Source organism: Schistocerca americana, chromosome 5, assembly GCF_021461395.2.
Source record: "Schistocerca americana isolate TAMUIC-IGC-003095 chromosome 5, iqSchAmer2.1, whole genome shotgun sequence".
Lineage (NCBI taxonomy): Eukaryota > Metazoa > Arthropoda > Insecta > Orthoptera > Acrididae > Schistocerca > Schistocerca americana.
The window spans coordinates 654,733,610-654,752,849 of NC_060123.1; the positions used below are offsets into that span (position 1 = coordinate 654,733,610).

Here is a 19,240-nt window from a genome sequence, read left to right on the forward strand (position 1 = left end):
CAACAAAGGTGGAGACAATAGACACTTGTGTGCCGACACGACTACCATCTTTCTTGGGGAGGGTAGAGATATTGACGATGACGACGATGATCAGAAGTGGCATGGAGCATAGGTGGTGTTTCTTCAGGCGTGATTTCCTGTCTGCATGATCTCACTGCCGTACCATGTAGCTTCTTGCATGTCAATGATAGAAGCTGGGCTTTAACATTTTCATTCCCAGTGCGTTTCGGGTATGTAGATTGTTTGTCGAGTTGCCCCTGCATGATGTCGTAGAAGTTTTTAGGGTCTAAGTGCCACACTGCTGAATCTTTCCCACATTGGACCAACTTCTCCGTGATCATTGGTTTGGCGCTTTTGAGCCACCACGTGACACATGAGGGAAGAGTAGTACCTGGAAAGGCAGCGTTCACAGAAAGTCTACTCCACTGCAACGCTCTGTCGTCAAATTGGGTCATGGAGGAGGGACGAGTTAAGCTTCCATATCCCATGGCTACGCCAGACCGACTGCAGTGGAAGTAGGAGGACGCTCATGAGTGCGCAATGGTCGAAAAGGCGACTGACCATTTTTACACAGCAAGCACTCCGAACTGAAAGGTTTCAGGGACGTAGATGCGATCTATCATGCTTTTAAAATGGCTTGTAAGATGTGTGTGACTGGGAGCCCCGCCGTGGATCTTCTCCCATGTGTCAACAAGATGGAGTTCTTCTATCACTATACATAGGGCTGAGCATGGTGAGTTGCTGAGATGTTGATCTTTCGAACGCAATAAGCAATTAAAGCGGCTTACAACTACTGAGTTGTCAGAACGACCAAGGAATAGGTGAGTGATGTAAAAAAAAAAAAAAAAAAAAAAAAAAAAAAAAAAAAAAAAAAAAAAAAAAAAAAAAAAAACAGTTCCAATTTGATGTGCCTGACAGAATGTATAGATTAGTGAAATACATGGTACAGGCCCTAATCGAACGTAGATTGCCATCCCACACACAGCTTGATCTCCAGTGGAGTGCTACACATCATATCTGTGAATATCCAGAATCGTCACAATATACACCTCTTATAATAGGTCAAAGTCAACATCCGATGTGTGAATCATGTCTCGGAATAATTATATCTTCACCGTACTACAAATCATAATTTTGTTGACTATGACCACTCCGTATGCTTGATGTGGGTTTGGTGAAAACTGATTCACCAACACTGGGAGAGGAAGTGGGTGTAGTCAATGGGTGATGTCACCACAGTCTGTCCGACCACGGAGGCATACTTGTAAGTCATTGGTGGGTGGGGCTAACTGGATGTGTCAACTCCAGTGGGACCACCGACATGTCTTCTTCATTCTATCCCCTGAGAGGAAAAGGCCGTTCGATGTGACTATTATTCATTAAGTCATCCATGGAGAGAGAGGCAGTGGTGTGATCATCGGGTAAAGTATTCCATCACTATCAGCCAGAAGCTGAGATATAAAGGTGGGCATTGTCCGCATGTGTGAGTCATCATGCTCGTATGTGAGATTGTCACTGGTTCCTGGTACGCCTCGGCTTGCGTCTCCATTCCGACCATTGTTTGTGAACATGTCCTTCTGCATCAGACGACGGCAAAGAGTCCCGCCACCTGGATTCGAAGGCTTCCGTTAGTTCACAAAGAAGCCAAGTGTTGACCAGGTGGCGACGCCAGCCGTGCTCTTGAGTGGGGGAGACTGCCGTGTGACGCCTCCCTGTCTAGTGATCCCTTCGCATTGTCCAAACCATCGCTTTGTGGAGGTTGCTGTTGTGGGCTGGGATGGCTAAGCAGCAGGCTTCGTGATATCGTGGCGATGGTCAGGGGGAAGCAATATATTCGACACCTCATCCAGAAACGCACCTTCTCGAAACCTGGCGGGCAAGCTACATCGCGATGCAGAGCGCCTCTCTTGCAGAGTCTGCCACTTGAGTTTGCTAAACATCTCCGTAACGCTATCACGCTTACCAAATAACCCTATGACGGAACGCGCCGCCCTTCTTTGGATCTTCTCTATCTCCTCCGTAAACCCGATCTGGTACGGATCCCACACTGATGAGCAATACTCAAGTATAGGTCGAACGAGTGTTTTGTAAGCCACCTCCTTTGTTGATGGATTACATTTTCTAAGGACTCTCCCAATGAATCTCAACCTGGTACCCGCCTTACGAACAATTAATTTTATATGATCATTCCACTTCAAATCGTTCCGCACGCATACTCCCAGATATTTTACAGAAGTAACTGCTACCAGTGTTTGTTCCGCTATTGCACGAGAATCGGGAACCTCAAAAACGTCGGTGTTGAGAATGCTACATCAACATCGATTGCACCCGTACCATATTTCTATGCGCCAGGAATTGCAGTTCTGCCACTGGGCACAAAAGAAATTACGGGACGATGAAAGATTTTTTGCAGGCGTTCTATTTAGCGACGAAGCGTCATTCACCAACAGCAGTAACGTAAACCAGCATTTTATGCACTATTGGGCAACGGAAAATCCACGGTGGCTACGACAAGTGGAACATCAGCGACCTTGGCGATTTAATGTGTGGTGCGGCAATATGGGAGGAAGGATAATTGGCCCCCATTTTATCGATGGCAATCTAAATGGTGCAATGTATGCTGATTTCCTAAGTAATGTTCTACCGATGTTACTACAAGATGTTTCACAGCATGACAGAATGGCGATGTACTTCCAATATGATGGATGTCTGGCACGTAGTTCGCGTGCGGTTGAAGCGGTATTGAATAGCATAATTCATGACAGGTGGCCCGCACGTTCACCGGATGGGACGTCCCCGGATTTCTTTCTGTGGGGAAAGTTGAAGGATATTTGCTATCGTGATCCACTGACAACGCCTGACAACATACGTCAGCGCATTGTCAATGCAAGTGCAAAATTTACAGATGGCGAACTACTCGCTGTTGAGAGGAATGTCGTTACACGTATTGCCAAATGCATTGAGGTTGACGGACCTCATTTTGGGCATTTACTGCATTAATGTGGTATTTACAGGTAAGCACGCTATAACAGCATGTGTTCTCAGAAATGATAAGTTCACAAAGGTACATGTATCAGATTGGAACCGCCGAAATAAAATGTTCAAACGTACCTACGTTCTGTATTTTAATTTAAAAAACCTACCTGTTACCAACTGTTCGTCTAAAATTGTGAGCCATATGTTTGTGACTATTACAACGCCATCTATCACAAAGCGAAAAAAGTTTTACGTACTACATGAATATGTGATAGAAAATAGGGGTTCCTACTTTAAAAAAAAGAAAAAAACGCAGTTGATATTCGTTTGACCTATGGCAGCGCCATCTAGCGGGCCAACCATAGAAAAATCTGGTTTCCCCCTTCAAGCTAGACGAGTTTCGTTATTTGTAGTTTTTTCGTTTGGCGCTTATTTCGTGAGATATTTGGCCCGGTCACGATCAACGGACCACCCTGTATAATCTGTGCTGTTCTTTGCGTGTCACGAAATAAATGTAGTTAAAAAAATCACTTAAAACTAGTTTATTGGAAATATCTCAGTAAATATGTAAAATAACAACATGACTGTCTCGATCTTGCACCATGTTGATCTTAAATAATATTTTAATGGGCGCAGGAACGAAAAACTTCGTTCATTAGAACAGGATAGTAAAGGAATTGTAACACAAGTAAACGAAGTGCACAAACTCTAGGGATTAGTGCTCTGTTCTCTCACATTTTTAAAGTACTAAAATAACTTACCTTAAGTTCTTTTCTTGCTCATTTGGATCTTATAATGTTGTGAAAACATGCCTCTGTCGCTTATCAGCGTCTCTCCATCAAAACAATTTTTGTAAAATCTTACAATTTTATCGACACCTGTAGAATGTCCAAGAGTAAATTTTTCCTACGATTTAAAAAATTTTTCAGCTTGGTTGTCCTGTGTACTCTTGTGTGAACGAATCAGCTGCTTGAAAAGATGAAAATATGATTTCCTGATAAATACTTAAAGCATTTTAATTAGATGTATTCTTTATTATCTTTATTGAGAAGTTTTGGAGTTTTGTGCTGACGCAGATTTTTAGGTTTACCAAGATCTAAATCGGGAATTTTTAAGTCAAATTTCCTCACGTTTAAGTTAATAAGCAATCACTCACCCTCGAAAGTCAGAGCTGCATCTACTGTCTCTTCCCTGTCTATCTGTGCCCTAGACTTCACAAGTGATGCGTATTTGCTCCTCTAAAATCTAGTCTGGAGGACATTCATCGTGGGTTAAACGCTTCAGCCAATAAGTGCTGTTGTAGCAGACTGAATCGGTTACGCCCAGGAGTTTGAAGACTATTCATGGCACACGTTGGAACGCAAGAGGCGATGCAGTAAACATTTCACAAAATGATTACAAAGAAATTCTGATAACGCTAGAGAAGCTAATGAATAGACGAAACCTTGAACACACGAAAAGCCACACAAACTTTGTTGGTCAGGATGCAATAATTTTCGTTTTTATGTTTCCTGGGTCTGTTGAAATCGGTGCCACATGAATTGAACGATACCCAAAACTATTTTCGAACGGGGGAACTTTACCTAAATCAGTGTGTTCAGAAAATAAGATGGTGCTGGGGGAAGCGATCGGGATTCCTAGACAAGGCTATAAGTCACTCTAAAACCTTGTGTGAAGAACATGGCATTTTTATTGACCCTTCAATACCAATTAGGAAAACGCTCATTTCTGGCGAGGGAAGAAGAAGTACCGGCTTGTCGCATGAAGACGATTTAATACGAAAATTTTTTCTTCACTAGATAGAGATACTGCTGCATTTCGAGAAAGGTTGCAGTAACTTCAGAATTTTTCCGAAAAAATGCCTTCCTTAAGGCCTGCAACAATACTAGGGATTCATGATTAAATCCAACAAGCTTCTCAAGACACTGAGAGACAAGAGTTCAAGTTAGAGTGCGTACGTCTACGAGCTTTCATAGTTACAACAGACTGTAAAACAGAACTTACTGATTCCGACCCACTGGCTGTATTGAAGTTTACTTTGTGTCGAAATTTGAAGTAGTGTTAACTAACGCAGTTATAACGCTGAGAATATTCCTCACATGTTCAATAAGTAATGCTAGTTGTGAAAGAAGCTTCTCTAAATTGAAAATGTTTAAAATTACTGAAGACCTACGATGTTCACGTTGAGATTAACATATCTAGCGATTTTAGAAGTCGAACAAGATGTAGAAATTGACTCCGAAGAATGTATAATAGAGTTTGCGTTGCAAAAAGGGATTACATTTTTAATTTATGAAGTAAGTTTTGCCCTGAACTCTTCTGAAAAAGTAGCAGATGAAATGCTTGGGCTAGCAGGACAGAGCGGATTAGGTTGTTGATAGGGGCCAAAATGAGTTCCTGTGAGTTGCATTCAACATACAATCTTTATTTATCAGCACACATCATTACAACAACAATGAAAAGCACTCTAAACCTTAATCAACCTTCTTGATTAACTTTAGATCGGCTGAAGGCCACATTTAAATGGAAGACACAAGGCCTAAGCAAAGATTGAAATACAAGGCTCTTCTGGAGGTGTCACCCAAGAATATTTTCTAAATATACAATCTAATCGGCTGAAGGCCTTAGCAATTTAATTTTAATGGAACTTAGCTGGAGGTCGCATATTACACAATAAGAGGAGTTTCAATCAAAAGGCAGAAGGCCTTATCTTAAAACATTGAATGCAAAATTCCGCAGAAGGCGTTCAATACAGTTCCGCACTGTCGCCTGATAAACAAAGTAAGAGCCTACGGAATATCAGATCAACTGGATTGAAGAGTTTTTAGCAAACTGAACACAGCATGTTGTTCTGAATGGAGAGACGTCTACAGACGTTAAAGTAACCTCCGGCGTGCCACAGGGGAGTGTTATGGAACCATTGCTTTTCCCAATATATATATAAATGACGTAGTAGATAGTGTCGGAAGTTCCATGCGGCTTTTCGCGGATGATGCTATAGTATAGAGAGGTGTTGCAGCATTAGAAAATTGTAGCGAAATGCAGGAAGATCTGCAGCGGATAGTCACTTGGTGCAGGGAGTGGCAACTGACCCTTAACATAGACAAATGTAATGTATTGCGAATACATAGATAAAAGGATCCTTTATTGCATGATTATATGATAGCGGGAATAAACACTGGTAGCAGTTACTTCTGTAAAATATCTGGGAGTATGCGTACGGTACGATTTGAAGTGGAATGATCATATAAAATTAATTGGTGGTAAGGCGGATGCCAGGTTGAGATTCATTGGGAGAGTCCTTAAAAAATGTAGTCCATCAACAAAGGAGGTGGCTTACAAAACACTCGTTCGACCTATACTTGAGTATTGCTCATCAGTGTGGGATCCGTACCACGTCGGGTTGACAGAGGAATTAGAGAAGATCCAAAGAAGGGCGGCGCGTTTCGTCACAGGGTTATTTGGTAACCGTGATAGCGTTACGGAGATGTTTAGCAAACTCAAATGGCAGACTCTGCAAGAGAGGCGCTCTGCATCGCGGTGTAGCTTGCTGTCCAGGCTTCGAGAGGGTGCGTTTCTGCATGAGGTATCGAAAATATTCCTGCCCCCCTACTTATACCTCCCAAAGAGATCACGAATGTAAAATTAGAGAGATTCGAGCGCGCACGGACGCTTTCCGGCAGTCGTTCTTCTCGCGAACCATGCGCGACTGGAACAGGAAAGGGAGGTAATGACAGTGGCACGTAAAGTGCCCTCCGCCACACACCGTTGGGTGGCTTGCGGAGTATAAATGTAGATGTAGATGTAGACCAAAGCATAACAATCTTATGCCTTAAGGTCAAGGCATGAACATTAATTTAAGAGGTATTAAAACTCGGCTGAAGGCCACACATCAACACAATAATTTAACGTCTTAAGGCCTTAAAAGATTTGATGTAAAATACGGCTAAAAGCACCATATAAGGAATAAAAATCTTATGCCTAAAGGGCAAGACAGGAACATTAATTCAGGATATATTAAAACTCGGCTGAAGGCCATACATCAACCAAATAACTCAAACTGGGAAGTTACTATAACAGACACGGAACGGTGCTCACAAGTTTCCAAGGGTCGGCCTGGAATTGTAACACTAACGGCCGTTTAGGCGAGACAGGCAGCCTGACCAACAATCGCTAAATCGGAAGGCAACCCAACCGACAGACGGTCGACGAACCAACCAACTACCTGATTTCGGTCACCAGACCAAAAACACTACAACCAAAATACCAGTGAGGCGAAGAGCCCAGCAACACTCGTCTTCAAATATTGGTTTGTTAATGAGCCAAGGCACAATAACTACTGGCATACATGAGCATCGCAACGGCTGTGGAACTACACGCCATGGCGGACAGCATCAACACAGTAAGAAAACAGTTGCTGTTCTGTCGCAGCCGACCAACTGGCTACTGCAGCACGCAGACAGCATTACAGCATTTAAAGCATTGCTCAGTCGAACTGACACAGGTACACAGTGTTGCACGAAACACTGCCACAAGAAACTCGAACACTCGTAAAACGAATCACTGATGAACAACTAGAACCAATCACCGGCGGACGCGCACACAAACTCGATGGACGGTCGGTGATGAAACACACGTCGTCTGACCAGACGACCGACCAACAACCATATAAAGTTTTTGTTAAAGCATGTACCTTTCCTCCTGACTCACCCTATACGTGAGGTGAACAGTAATAAAACCGACAAACTGCAGGGACCAATTCCTGACTGGAAATGGAGAAAGAAGGATCCAATTAACACGGGTCCAGAAACGCTTTGTTGCCACGGTAGATGGCGCTGACGACAATGACAGCTTCCTGACCACGTGGCGTGTGTTCCAAGCTGTGTGATTGACGCAGCGTGCAGTAAGTGGCAGCATTGTCCGGTGTTCATGTCGGGAACAAGCCGAGATGCAGTTTGTGTACGGCCAAGTAGATGGAAACGGTCGAGACGGAGAACCCGGTCCTGCAAATCTGGTGTACGCCGCCTCCCTGCACTTCCATCTCTCTGGAAGTACCCATGACCACACAGACGTCCAAAAAGGGCTTGAAATGTTGTGCGGTGTGGATGGTGTGTTTGAGGGCAAATAACTGTAAAGTTAGAAACTAGGACCATCGCCAGACGAAACATTAATAAAGAGGTCAGAGAAGAGTGTTGTATGTCACAAATACCTTTTAGACGACGTTGCAAGCGACTTAAGAAATTTGACGTAGAGGACAGCTTCAAAGGAAGAAATTTTACCAAGGCTTTTGTGTTTGCTGACGACCAGATTACAATTGCGCATAACGAAGATAACTTACAGAGAGCGTTTCATGAACTACGAGGGCTATTCGGAAAGTGAGAAACGACCGGTCGCGAAATGGAAACCGCTGTGAAAATCCGATGAGGATTTTCACAGACGTTTTCGCCAGTGTCTCTAGTATGTCCGTCGATCGCATCAAGACGCTCTTTTCAGTTGTGAGAGCACTGTGAGCGAGTAAAGATGCCTAGAACAACGATGTCTCCCACCAAGTAGGAGGGCCCGCTGAGAGGCTTCGCCTTAATGAATGCAGCCCACCTAACACAACTGCCACGCACTTCCTTCGTCATGCCAATTCTCAGCCGCACTCTGCAGGGGCAGTGAAGACGCTCCCGCAGCCTTTTCGATGGGAAGTGTTCTATCACCCACAACGCAGCCCTAATTGGCTCTCTGTTCACATGAAACGCTGGCTACGAAGACAACACCTGGGCGCAGGCTATGCGCTGTAGACCAGCGTAGAGAATTATCGGAAAGCACAGGCGGCTGCCTTCTATGACGATGGTGTTGGAAATTTGGCATAACGCTCTGACAAATGTCTAAGTGGGAGCGGCGACAATGTAGAGAAGTACCTGGAAGGTGTAGCTAAATGTGCAAAGAAAACAGTTTTAATTTTCACTGTCGTTTTCATTTCGCGACCGATCGTTCCTTACTTTTCGAACAAACCTCGTATTACGGGACCCTAGCGAAATTTTCTCACTTTTATAGTTTTAAATACTGACAGCATTTTGAATAGGTGTAATCGTTAAGATAAACGGTAGTTGCGGGAATGAAGAGAAAACGTCTTTGAGAATAGACCGATCGACGTGAAATAATAATCGTGGATTTACGGGTGATCTCCAAGTACACGAACATAGCCATTCATTCTCAGCGAGGACCCAGCGCACACCATTATGGAACCACCATCAGCTTGCACAGTGCCATGTGAGCAGTTTGGGCCCATGGCTTCGTGGGGTCTGCGTCACACATGAACACTACAATCACGCCTTACCAACTGAAATCGGGATTCATCTGACCAGCCCACGGCATTCCAGTTGTCTGGGGTCCAACCGATATGATTACGAGCCCAGTAGAGGCGATGTCTTGCTGTTAGAAAAGGAACTCGCGCTGGTCGTCTGCTGCCGTAGCCCACTGACGCCAAATTTTGCCGCACTGTCTTAGCAGATACGTTCGCCGTACGTCCCACACTGATTTTTTTGGTTATTCCACGCAGTATTGCTTGTCTGTTTGCACTGACAAACGCCGCTGCTCTCAGTTGATAACTCAAGGCCGTCGGCCACTGCCTATAATTTGGTATTCTCGACACACTCCTGACACTGTGGATCTCTGAATATCGAACTGCCTAACGATTTCTGAAATTGAATGTCACATGCGTCCAGTTCCAACCACCATTCCGTGTTCAATGTCGATTAATTGCCTTTGTGTGGCCATAATCACGTTGGAAATCTGTTCACATGAATCACCTGACTACAACTGACAGCTCCCCCAATGCTCTTTCATTTTATAGCTTACGTAAGCGATACTACCGCCATCTGTATATGTGTATATCACTATCCCATGACTTTTGTCACCTCTTTGCAATATAAGCATGTCAACCGATGGAAACAAGTCCATAGTATTCCAAGGCTCCTAAACCTTAAAAAGTAAATTCATATTAGCAAACTTTGAACTCGTTAACCTTCAAATTCTTGGCCTATGACATATCATATCTCGGCGAAGTGAATATTGTAACGAAAAGTGAGAGATTGTACATGATGTGTGGCAGCATCAGAAGACACTGAGGGAAAAGTGTAAAGTTATGGCAATTTACCATGTACTACATGGAAGTGAAAACTGGACTATGAACTGTAGAACACATAGTAGAATCCAAGCAGCCGAGTTGAGATTTTTGAGAACAGTCCAGGGAGTGACTAGAAGAAACAGATAAAAATGAGACCATCTTGAAGAATTTAGGAATTTACAACTTAAATGAAAATGTTAAGGGATACAGTAAATAATGGAAAGAAATTACAGGAAGAACAGATAATGAACTTATTCTGAAACAACTGCTACAACATGTCCCTAAAGGAAGCAGGAACACAGGTGGACTCAAGAAAGGATAGATGGATTAAGAAGTAGCAACGGATCAACTGATCAAAGGCTTGAGGGAGAAGAAGAAGACTGAAATCTCTGAAACGTACATCCAGCTTCCCTTGATGCAGCATTTAAAACTTTTATGGTTATCAAAACATCATTTGTGTTTTACTAATACTATGGGCTGCCATTTGCTGTAGCAAGAGCCCCAGCAGTATTTCAAAGGTTCCTGGGGCAATTATTGCAGGAAATTCCCCATTAAATTATTTGGATCACATCATAGTAACCAGAACAGAAAAAAAACGATTAAGCAACCTCTGGAGAGATTCCACATAGCTAGAGCGAAGAGGCCTCCATTGTAGCCTCTAAAACTGCAAGTAGAGTACTTTGGATACATTATAGGAAAAGTCTGATTGGTACCAACAGAATCACACCCCAAGCCATACAGAAACTACATGAACCAAGCAAGCTGAAACAACTTCAGTCAGTGCTTAGTAAAATCAATAACTCATTCAAAATGACGCTACAATAGCCCCACCGTTGACAAACTCTAGAAACCAGCTTCCCTTTAAAGTGAAATTCCGTATGTAAGCAAGCGTTCTCTGCTTTTAAGCAATGTGTAACGCAAGCTCCATGTCTTACCCATATCTCCCCTTGTTGACATCATATACTGACAACTATTGCCTCCCATTATGACGTTGTAGCAGTATTGTTGTATCGCACAACTGGTGCGACCTAACTTCATGCCGGGTATGCACCAAAAACACTTGTCATCTGCAGCACAAAATTACGCACAGATTGAAAAGGAGACTATCCGTCATCTGTGTCATAACAAAATTCCATGACTATCTGTTGAGGAGAGTGTTTGAGTTGGATACTGATCAAAAGCCACTGCTAGCAATCTTTACACCAGATCGCCATTCCCAGAACGTACAGCGCCTCACCGGCAGACACCGTTGGTCCCCGTTTGTCAGTAATCACCAGTATAAGATCACATACGGGTACAGGCTGGGTTGGGGATTTTCTCTGCTCGGGGACTAGGTGTTTGTGTTTTCCTCAGCATTTCGTCATCATCATCATCATTCGTGACGTTAGCTGGATTCGACTGTGCAAAAAATTGGATTGTATAAAAATTGGCACCTTGTGCGGGTGCTTTTGACCGCGCAGTTGAGCGCCGAAGAAGCCACATCATCATCACATACTGATACACAGTTCGCCACGCCAACACAGAGTGGATCCATATGAGACGTTTGATGCCTCCCAATAGGTTTGATGGTACATACACGTCCAACAATCGGCAAGTCTTCGGTTGTTTTTGGGGAGAAGACCAGACAGCGAGGTCAGCGGTCTCATCGGATTAGGGAACGATGGCGAAGGAAGTCGGCCGTGTCCTTTGAAAGGAACCATCTTTGCATTTGCGATTTAGGGAAATCACGGAAAACCTAAATCAGGATAGGCGGACGTGGGATTGAACCGTCGTCCTCATCGGCAAGTCTAAGAGATCTTCTGCTGACAGCCAGACAGCAAATGCGGCTACTAAGTACCATCTTTTACTGCCTATTCGGGATTTCACAGGCGGTAGTTGGTTACCAGATTTCGGACAACGCAATGAGTGGCCAAAGTCAGTTCTCACTCCACCAGCAACATTAGGCGGATCATTACAGGAGGCGATCGCGTGATTATGACTGAAACTCTAAAGTCAAGGGAACTGGGGCATATCCAGAGTCTTGCATATCTGTAGTCTCACTGTATAAATGAAGCTGTTAGAGAGGTGCTTGCACACTGCCAGATGTGGGCCACATCCCAGCCAGCACCAAATCAGCAGCTCCATTTCTGTCCACTACTAGAGGGTATCTGGGACCACTCCACAAAGACTTTACGAGACCATTTCTACAGCGTATGTGTGTGATGTAACGGATGCTTGTTCATATTTCCCCTTTGTGGTACAAATGCCGTACAAGCTAGCAGAAGCTATCACTCGAGCGTTAGCCCATGTATTTGCAATAGAAGGCCTCCCATAGAGTCATCATTTCAAACAATAGACCCCAATTCCAGTCCCATACCATTTCAAATTTCAGTACCCTCAACGGAATACAATTGTTTCCAATGGTTCTGTTGCGTCCGCGTTCTTGTGTCTCTGCAGATCGTTAAGTGCAGACGTCCAAGACACACATGGTCTGGCCCACTGGCCCATTAGGGGACAGCGTTCACCACTATGTACCATACTACACTCCTCTACAAAAGAAGCCCAACAAAATTGCTCCATGATAGACCCTCAAGGACAACACTTGGCCTCCTACAGGTGGACAAACATGAGCCATTACCATGAGTCCAGTTTACTATCAAGAGACAATTCTCTCTTGCATCTCCAGGCGTCAACTTCGTTGCCTCCTGGGCACCATCATCAACACCAGATGAGGAAATGGGAGAATAAAACTAAACTAGATCCATAATCACCCTCAGAAGAAGATGAACCCAACACCAGTTGCGGCGAGAACCAGCAGTATGTAGGAGTTACCGGTAGCCATACCAGTAACAGAATATTCAGATTCCGTGTTGCATGAACCACATGCCAGATGAGGGCTAGTATTCCAGCCGTACCTGCCGTTCTTGGGAAGTGGGAGCTTTCCTCTTCGCCACTGACGGACTATGACGCATCGACGGCAGAGATGACGGGCATCTAAGTTTAGTGATTTCGTGACAAGTCGCGGTGACTACAAAACGTGAGCGGTGGCCACACAGTCAACTGTCTCGGAAGTTATGCAGATTGAGTAAGGCGAAAGCAGTTCTCTTCTTACGAAATTGTTTCGCTAGACTGACATCAGATGTTTGCGACACGTGCAAATTCGTGCCGGAACAGACACGAGCCCGAATTTCCCGCTTATCAGCAGTAGTCACCTTAGCCACTTCGGCTATCCGATCCACACTTCTATATGTCATGAAGTCTACAACCCTTATTTATTTATTTTTTATTTAGCGTATGGCAGTGCACATCATTTTACGCTTCTTACAAATGTTTAAACAAATATATACATAAAAAACACAATAAAACGTACAGATAATGGGCAGTACAATTAAATAGAGACATCAAGATTATATAGGGTCAATACAATTAAATACAAACATCAAGATTGTATAAAAAGTGTTTTTCGGCGTCCGTTGCATCAGAAAATCACTTAACTTGCCACTGTGTGTTTTTCTGTCGCACTCTTGGTCGATGTGGCGGATGGTATATCTGTTGGCTCCGCAGTCACAGTTGGGAGTTGGTGTTTTTACCCATTTGTAAAGGGTATCTGCACATCTTCCGTGATTTGTCCGTATTCTGTTAAGGGATGTCCATATTTTACGTGGTAGTTCATATCTGGGCGGTCTCTCGGGGGGCTTGACAATGCTCAGGGCACACCTCTCGCCACTGTTCCCTACAGGTCTTTATTGCATCAAAGTTTATACTTTACAGTTCCTTGGCTGTTATCATTGTTGAATGTCTAGACCGAAATCTGTTTCTTTCCAGGTCAGGCATGTCGCAGTGTATAGGGAGCTGGGCGTTGTCGAGTATCTTCCTATATTCCCGGAGAAGAGCATTCTTCCGACGTTGTCCGCAGGTGGTATGTGGCTTAGAATTGGCAGCCAATGTCTAGGTGTTGATCTCATGGTCCCGCTGACAATTCGCATCGTGCTATTCAGCTGCACGCCGTTGTTTCTTTTTTTTTTTTTTTTTTGTCATCCAGACCGGAGCGCAGTACTCCGCGGCCGAGTAGACCAGTCCGAGTGCCGACGTGTGCAGCGTGTCAGCCGAGGAGCCCCAAGTAGTGCCGCACAGCTTCTGGAGAATATTATTCCTCCCTCGTCTTTAGTTTGGCTGCAGTATTTTCGGTCGTTTATAAGTGAGCGCTCTGTCCAAAGTGACTCCAAGGTACTTTGGATGCTCATTAGATCGGAGTCGATTTCCCTCGAGACGAACGTCGAGTAGTTTGCTTGCTAATTTATTATTGAGATGAAAACATGTAGTTTCGGTTTTTGTAGGATTTGGCTGTAATTTCCATTTACGAAAATATGTACTTAATGTCTCCAAGTCAGATGTCAAGGTTGGTTTCATGACCTCAAAGTTCTTGTGTTGTGTTGCCAAGACCCAATCGTCTGCGTACCCAAACTTCCTGGAAGATGTGGATGGTATATCGGCAATTTATAAGCAGAAAAGTAGTGGAGCCAACACGGAGCTCTGCGGTAGGCCGTTGTTCAGGGTTCTTTGGACGCTTGTCTGTTCTCCTGTTACTACTTGGAACGTTCTGGCAGCAAGCATGGTATCTGTAAGTCTGGTAGTTCTCAGGCAAGGGATTGTTCGCATGAAATTGTACGATAGGGCATGTCTCCAGACAGTGTCATAGGCAGCAGACAGATCTATGAAAACAGCTGATGTTTTTAGTCCTTTGTTAGCCAGTCTGTATGTATGTAGTTAGTGACATAAGCTGGTGTGTACAACTGCGCGCAGGGCGGAAGCCGGCTTGCTCCACGGGAACTGACTCCAGAATTTTGAAGGCAATGTGGTTATAGAGAAGCCTTTCCAGGAGTTTATAGAGAAAGCTCAATAATGCGGCTGGGCGGTAGCTTTTTGGTTCGTTACTCAGCTTCCCTGGCTTTAGGAGAGCAACGATTTTTGATCGTTTCATTTGCTGAGGGACTATGCCGTGTGTTATAATATACGTAAAGAATTCGGCTAAACCATCTTTTCGCATATTTTCCGCAGTTCAGAAGAAACTCCGGATGGTGGCCACGCGGTTCTAGGCGCTGCAGTCCGGAACGGCGCGACTGCTGCGGTCGCAGGTTCGAATCCTGCCTCGGGCATGGATGTGTGTGATGTCCTTAGGTTAGTTAGGTTTAAGTAGTTCTAAGTTCTAGGGGACTGATGACCTCAGATGTTAAGTCCCATAGTGTTCAGAGCCATTTGAACCATTTTGAAACTCCGGATGGCCTCGATCAAATCCAGGTGCTTTTCCCGTTTTTACGTCTTTGAGAGCACTCGTTATGTCTTCTGCCGAGAATGGATGTGAAAATTCCGTTTGGTCGTCGCAGAGAGATTTTAATGTTGTGAGCTCATGCTTTATCTCGCGGAGTTTTAGTGGTTGACACTATACGGGACGCAATCTTGTGTCGATGTATCGGTGTTTCTTTGTGGATGCTCTTATTGCCGTCATTTAGTTTTCTTAAAAGGGACGATGCTTTTCTGCTAGACGTTTTGAAGTCTAATTCTCTAACGGTTTCCATCCATGGTTCTCGTCGAGCCACATCAAGATTGTGCCGTAGGTCGTCAGCAGTTTCCTGTCATTGGTGTTGAGGAATGCCTGGTATTGATTTTCACATTCTTTGTTCTATTCTGGGATATATTGTTTACGGTACCCCCTAGGTATTGCCTCTTTTGCAGAGTTTATGACCTCTCCAACAAACCTGTTGTAGTTCTCAAGTTTAGGAGGTGTCCATCCCAGGCACTTATCCATCTTGTTAGAAAAAATTTCACGGTTTGCTTTCTGGAAATTCCACCGCGGGCGAAGAAAGGAAGTAACTAGGGGAATAGTTATTCCAATCTCAATTAGAGCGGGTCGATGTTGGTTGTGTGGGAAATCTGGTAGAATATTACGAGATATTTTCAGCGTTTATGTTTTACTCGTCTGTTGTCACGAAGCATAGGTGCGGGTTATGTCCTCGTCTCCATGCTGCCGAATAGAAGGAATCTCTATCCTTTGCGTCAAATACGAGGTACATATTGTTTTCATCCGCCCAGTTTGCAAGTGCCTCACCACTGTCATCGCTCTCTATGTATTCCCATTGTGTGTGATGACTGTTTTAGTCGCCTGCATAGACAGAAGGGTGTTGCAGTACAGCAGTACTGGTAGGACTTGTGGTAGCCAGGAGGCTGCAGGAGATTTGTATGTGTTACTTATGGCGTACCCTCCGATAATAACCTCTGAATAACCACATCAGTTGAATGCAACTGAACATTTTCGATATTGGATCTCACATAAGTTGCCACACCATAATCATGGTGGTATGTGGCACCAACTAAGTCGTAACCGTATATTTTACCTCTTTTTCTTAGTTGTTCCTCGTTCTCTGTATATGTTTCCTGAATGGCAGCGACGTCAATGTCATTATCGTTTAGAGCCTTTTACAGCACCTCACTCTTAGCCATGTTAATTCCTTCTATATTTAGCTGTCAAATCCTGACGCAAGGTCCCAGTTTTCTTGTCAGCGGGCCATGAGAATGACCGGTGGGTTTCGTCTGTGCCATTTCGATTAGGATGTGCTATCAAACAGCCAGGAGAACAATATGGTTGTCTGGCTGCCAGTTAGCGCTAGTTCATTTAGTTCAGGTCTATAATTAGACGCAATCCAGGGTGCACGTGTAGTATACTACTACGGACGCGAACTAGCCTTACACCCCTCTACAACCCTTACGCTCGTGCGTTTAGTGATTCTTGCACAGGGAGAGACAAATATTCTGATCAAATACAGGTGTGGTATCTATTCTATCGGAAATGTCCGAAGGAATAGACACTGTACATGTATAGATATGCCTCGACGGGCATACGGCTAATTCAATGGGAATGCGTACAATCGTTGATCCACATGCGGGAATACAATGATGTTGCGAACAAAGAGGTCACAACATCAGTGGTGAGTAGCACTTGGGAATTTGAGTCGGATGGGAAGCGTGTCTGGGTGCCCATAGGATGTGGAGCACTAGACTTCACCCCTCGAGATCTCGGATTAAGGGAGGGGGGGGGGGAGTATTTTTCCTCGTTCCAGACGCTCTAGCACAGGCAAGGGTCCACTCTAGCTGCTGTCAAAATAAATACCAGCGATCTTCTCCGACGGTAATAGGCAGTCGCGAGGATAGGCTACCCACTCCTCCCCCTTCCCGTAGTGTAACGGCAAACAGATAGCCGGCACTTTATAGACAGTCAGGCCGACACTCCTGCCACGGCCATAGACCTAAGTTTCAACTTACACAAATAAATGGCTAAGTAAGTATTTAAGATCAGAAACAAAAGATTTTTAATTCATGGGGATCATCACCTCTTTTCAGTAAAACGGATTGCAAACTATCGCAAAACTTCGGGGCTGTACCTTCGCTCAACTTTGTACTCGTCCCCCCCCCCCCCCCTCTCTTTAACGATACACAAGTTTAATCAGTTGCACATTAATTACATTTGGAACAAAAATGGCAGTTAAGGTAACAGTTCTAGAGAAGCGGAGCAGTTGGGTTCGAGTTCCAGTCTGCTCACATATTTTCAAATGCAGCTGTTGAATTATTTCAGCGCCCAAAGTAGCTACGTCATATCAATTCCCATTTAATAACAAACATTTTAACGACATTTTGGCCTGTCGAGGCATGTATACATCATGGATGGTTACAATGTCTGCGTTTACACAGTGTCCGTATCTTTATAACAGGTGCATGCACGTCTAAAGGAACATGCACTGTTCTGAAAGTGGACTCGCATTTCGCGAATCCGTTCCGTCATGTCAGAAGGACATTCTAATGTGAAGATACAGACATTGTATAAACCCAGACACTATAACCATTTACGGCAGCCTCCTCCCGCAAACCATCGGCAGCTACTCTAAGCCACTGTCTTCTCGCTGCCACCTCCACTGCCACTGGACTCTTTGTACATCACTCCGCTCTGCAAAATCTGTCGCCTCGCGCCACCACACTGTCGCAGGACTCTGTCAGCAGTGCTCGACTACAGGTGATAGACTCGGAAAAAGTGTCTCTTGATATCTGTGCTGCTGTTGCCTGTGCCGTGTGGACCACTCGAAGTTTGTGCTCATTAGTATCATGTGCCACTGACTGCATTCTATGACAAACGCCGAAATCCTGGAACTTCAAGTGTCTGTTCCTTCTACTTCGTTTATTTCCTTCTGGATTGTAATTGTTCCACTAGATAGAGATCCAGTCATTTAAACTGTATTAATATTTGATGGCTAATAAATACTGCAGTGGTTAAAGAGTTAATTAGTTGCTGTAGTTTACAGAACTGCGTCCAAAATGTATGGTGCCTGCATGCAATACACTCATTTCTCAACAAGAACGATATTTAAACAATGAACCTAACATTGAACCTAACATACTACATAAATTTAATAAAACGGTCCAGAAATCGATCGCCTTGATTAACATTTCATTCGTTCATAACATCTTCAGAACTTCTTGTATGAATCATAATTGATAGGAACAACTTTAATTTTTCGTAAATACTTGACAAAGACGAGGTGTCGGGTACATTTAAAGGGGAGGCTGGACTGTTAATACAGTTCCATTGCACTGGATCTGACGATAGCAGATTGTTTTATTTGAAATGCGTAGTCCAAGAGGAAGCACAATATCACATGAATGAACGCTATAATTCAAGACATTATTAAACATGTTACCCTAATGAGCTAAGAGCCAACGGACTTGCTGCAGTGGTAACACCGGTTCACGTCAGATCACCGAAGTTAAGCGCTGTCGGGCTGGGTTAGCACTTGGATGGGTGACCATCCGGTCTGCCGAGCGCTGTTGGCAAGCGGAGTACACTCAGCCCTTGTGAGGGAAGCTGAGGAGCTACTTGACTGAGAAGTAGCGGGTCCGGTCTCGGAAACTGACATGCGCCCGGGAGAGCGGTGTGCTGACCACATGCCCCTCCATATCTGCATCCGATGACGCCTGTGGGCTTAGGGTGACACGGCGGCCGGTCGGTACCTTTGGGCCTTCATGGCCTGTGGCGTAGGAGGTAATGAGCTAAAAAATAATTCTCACACAGTCATACAAGCTATAAATGCAATGTTACCTGAAGACTTAAGTCACGTAAAACGTCTA

General features: G+C 44.3%; 1 pseudogene; it reads left to right on the forward strand.

Annotated features, from left to right (window-relative positions):
- Positions 1-18,828: 18,828 nt before the first annotated feature.
- Positions 18,829-18,946, forward strand: LOC124617150 (annotated as a pseudogene).
- Positions 18,947-19,240: the final 294 nt, after the last annotated feature.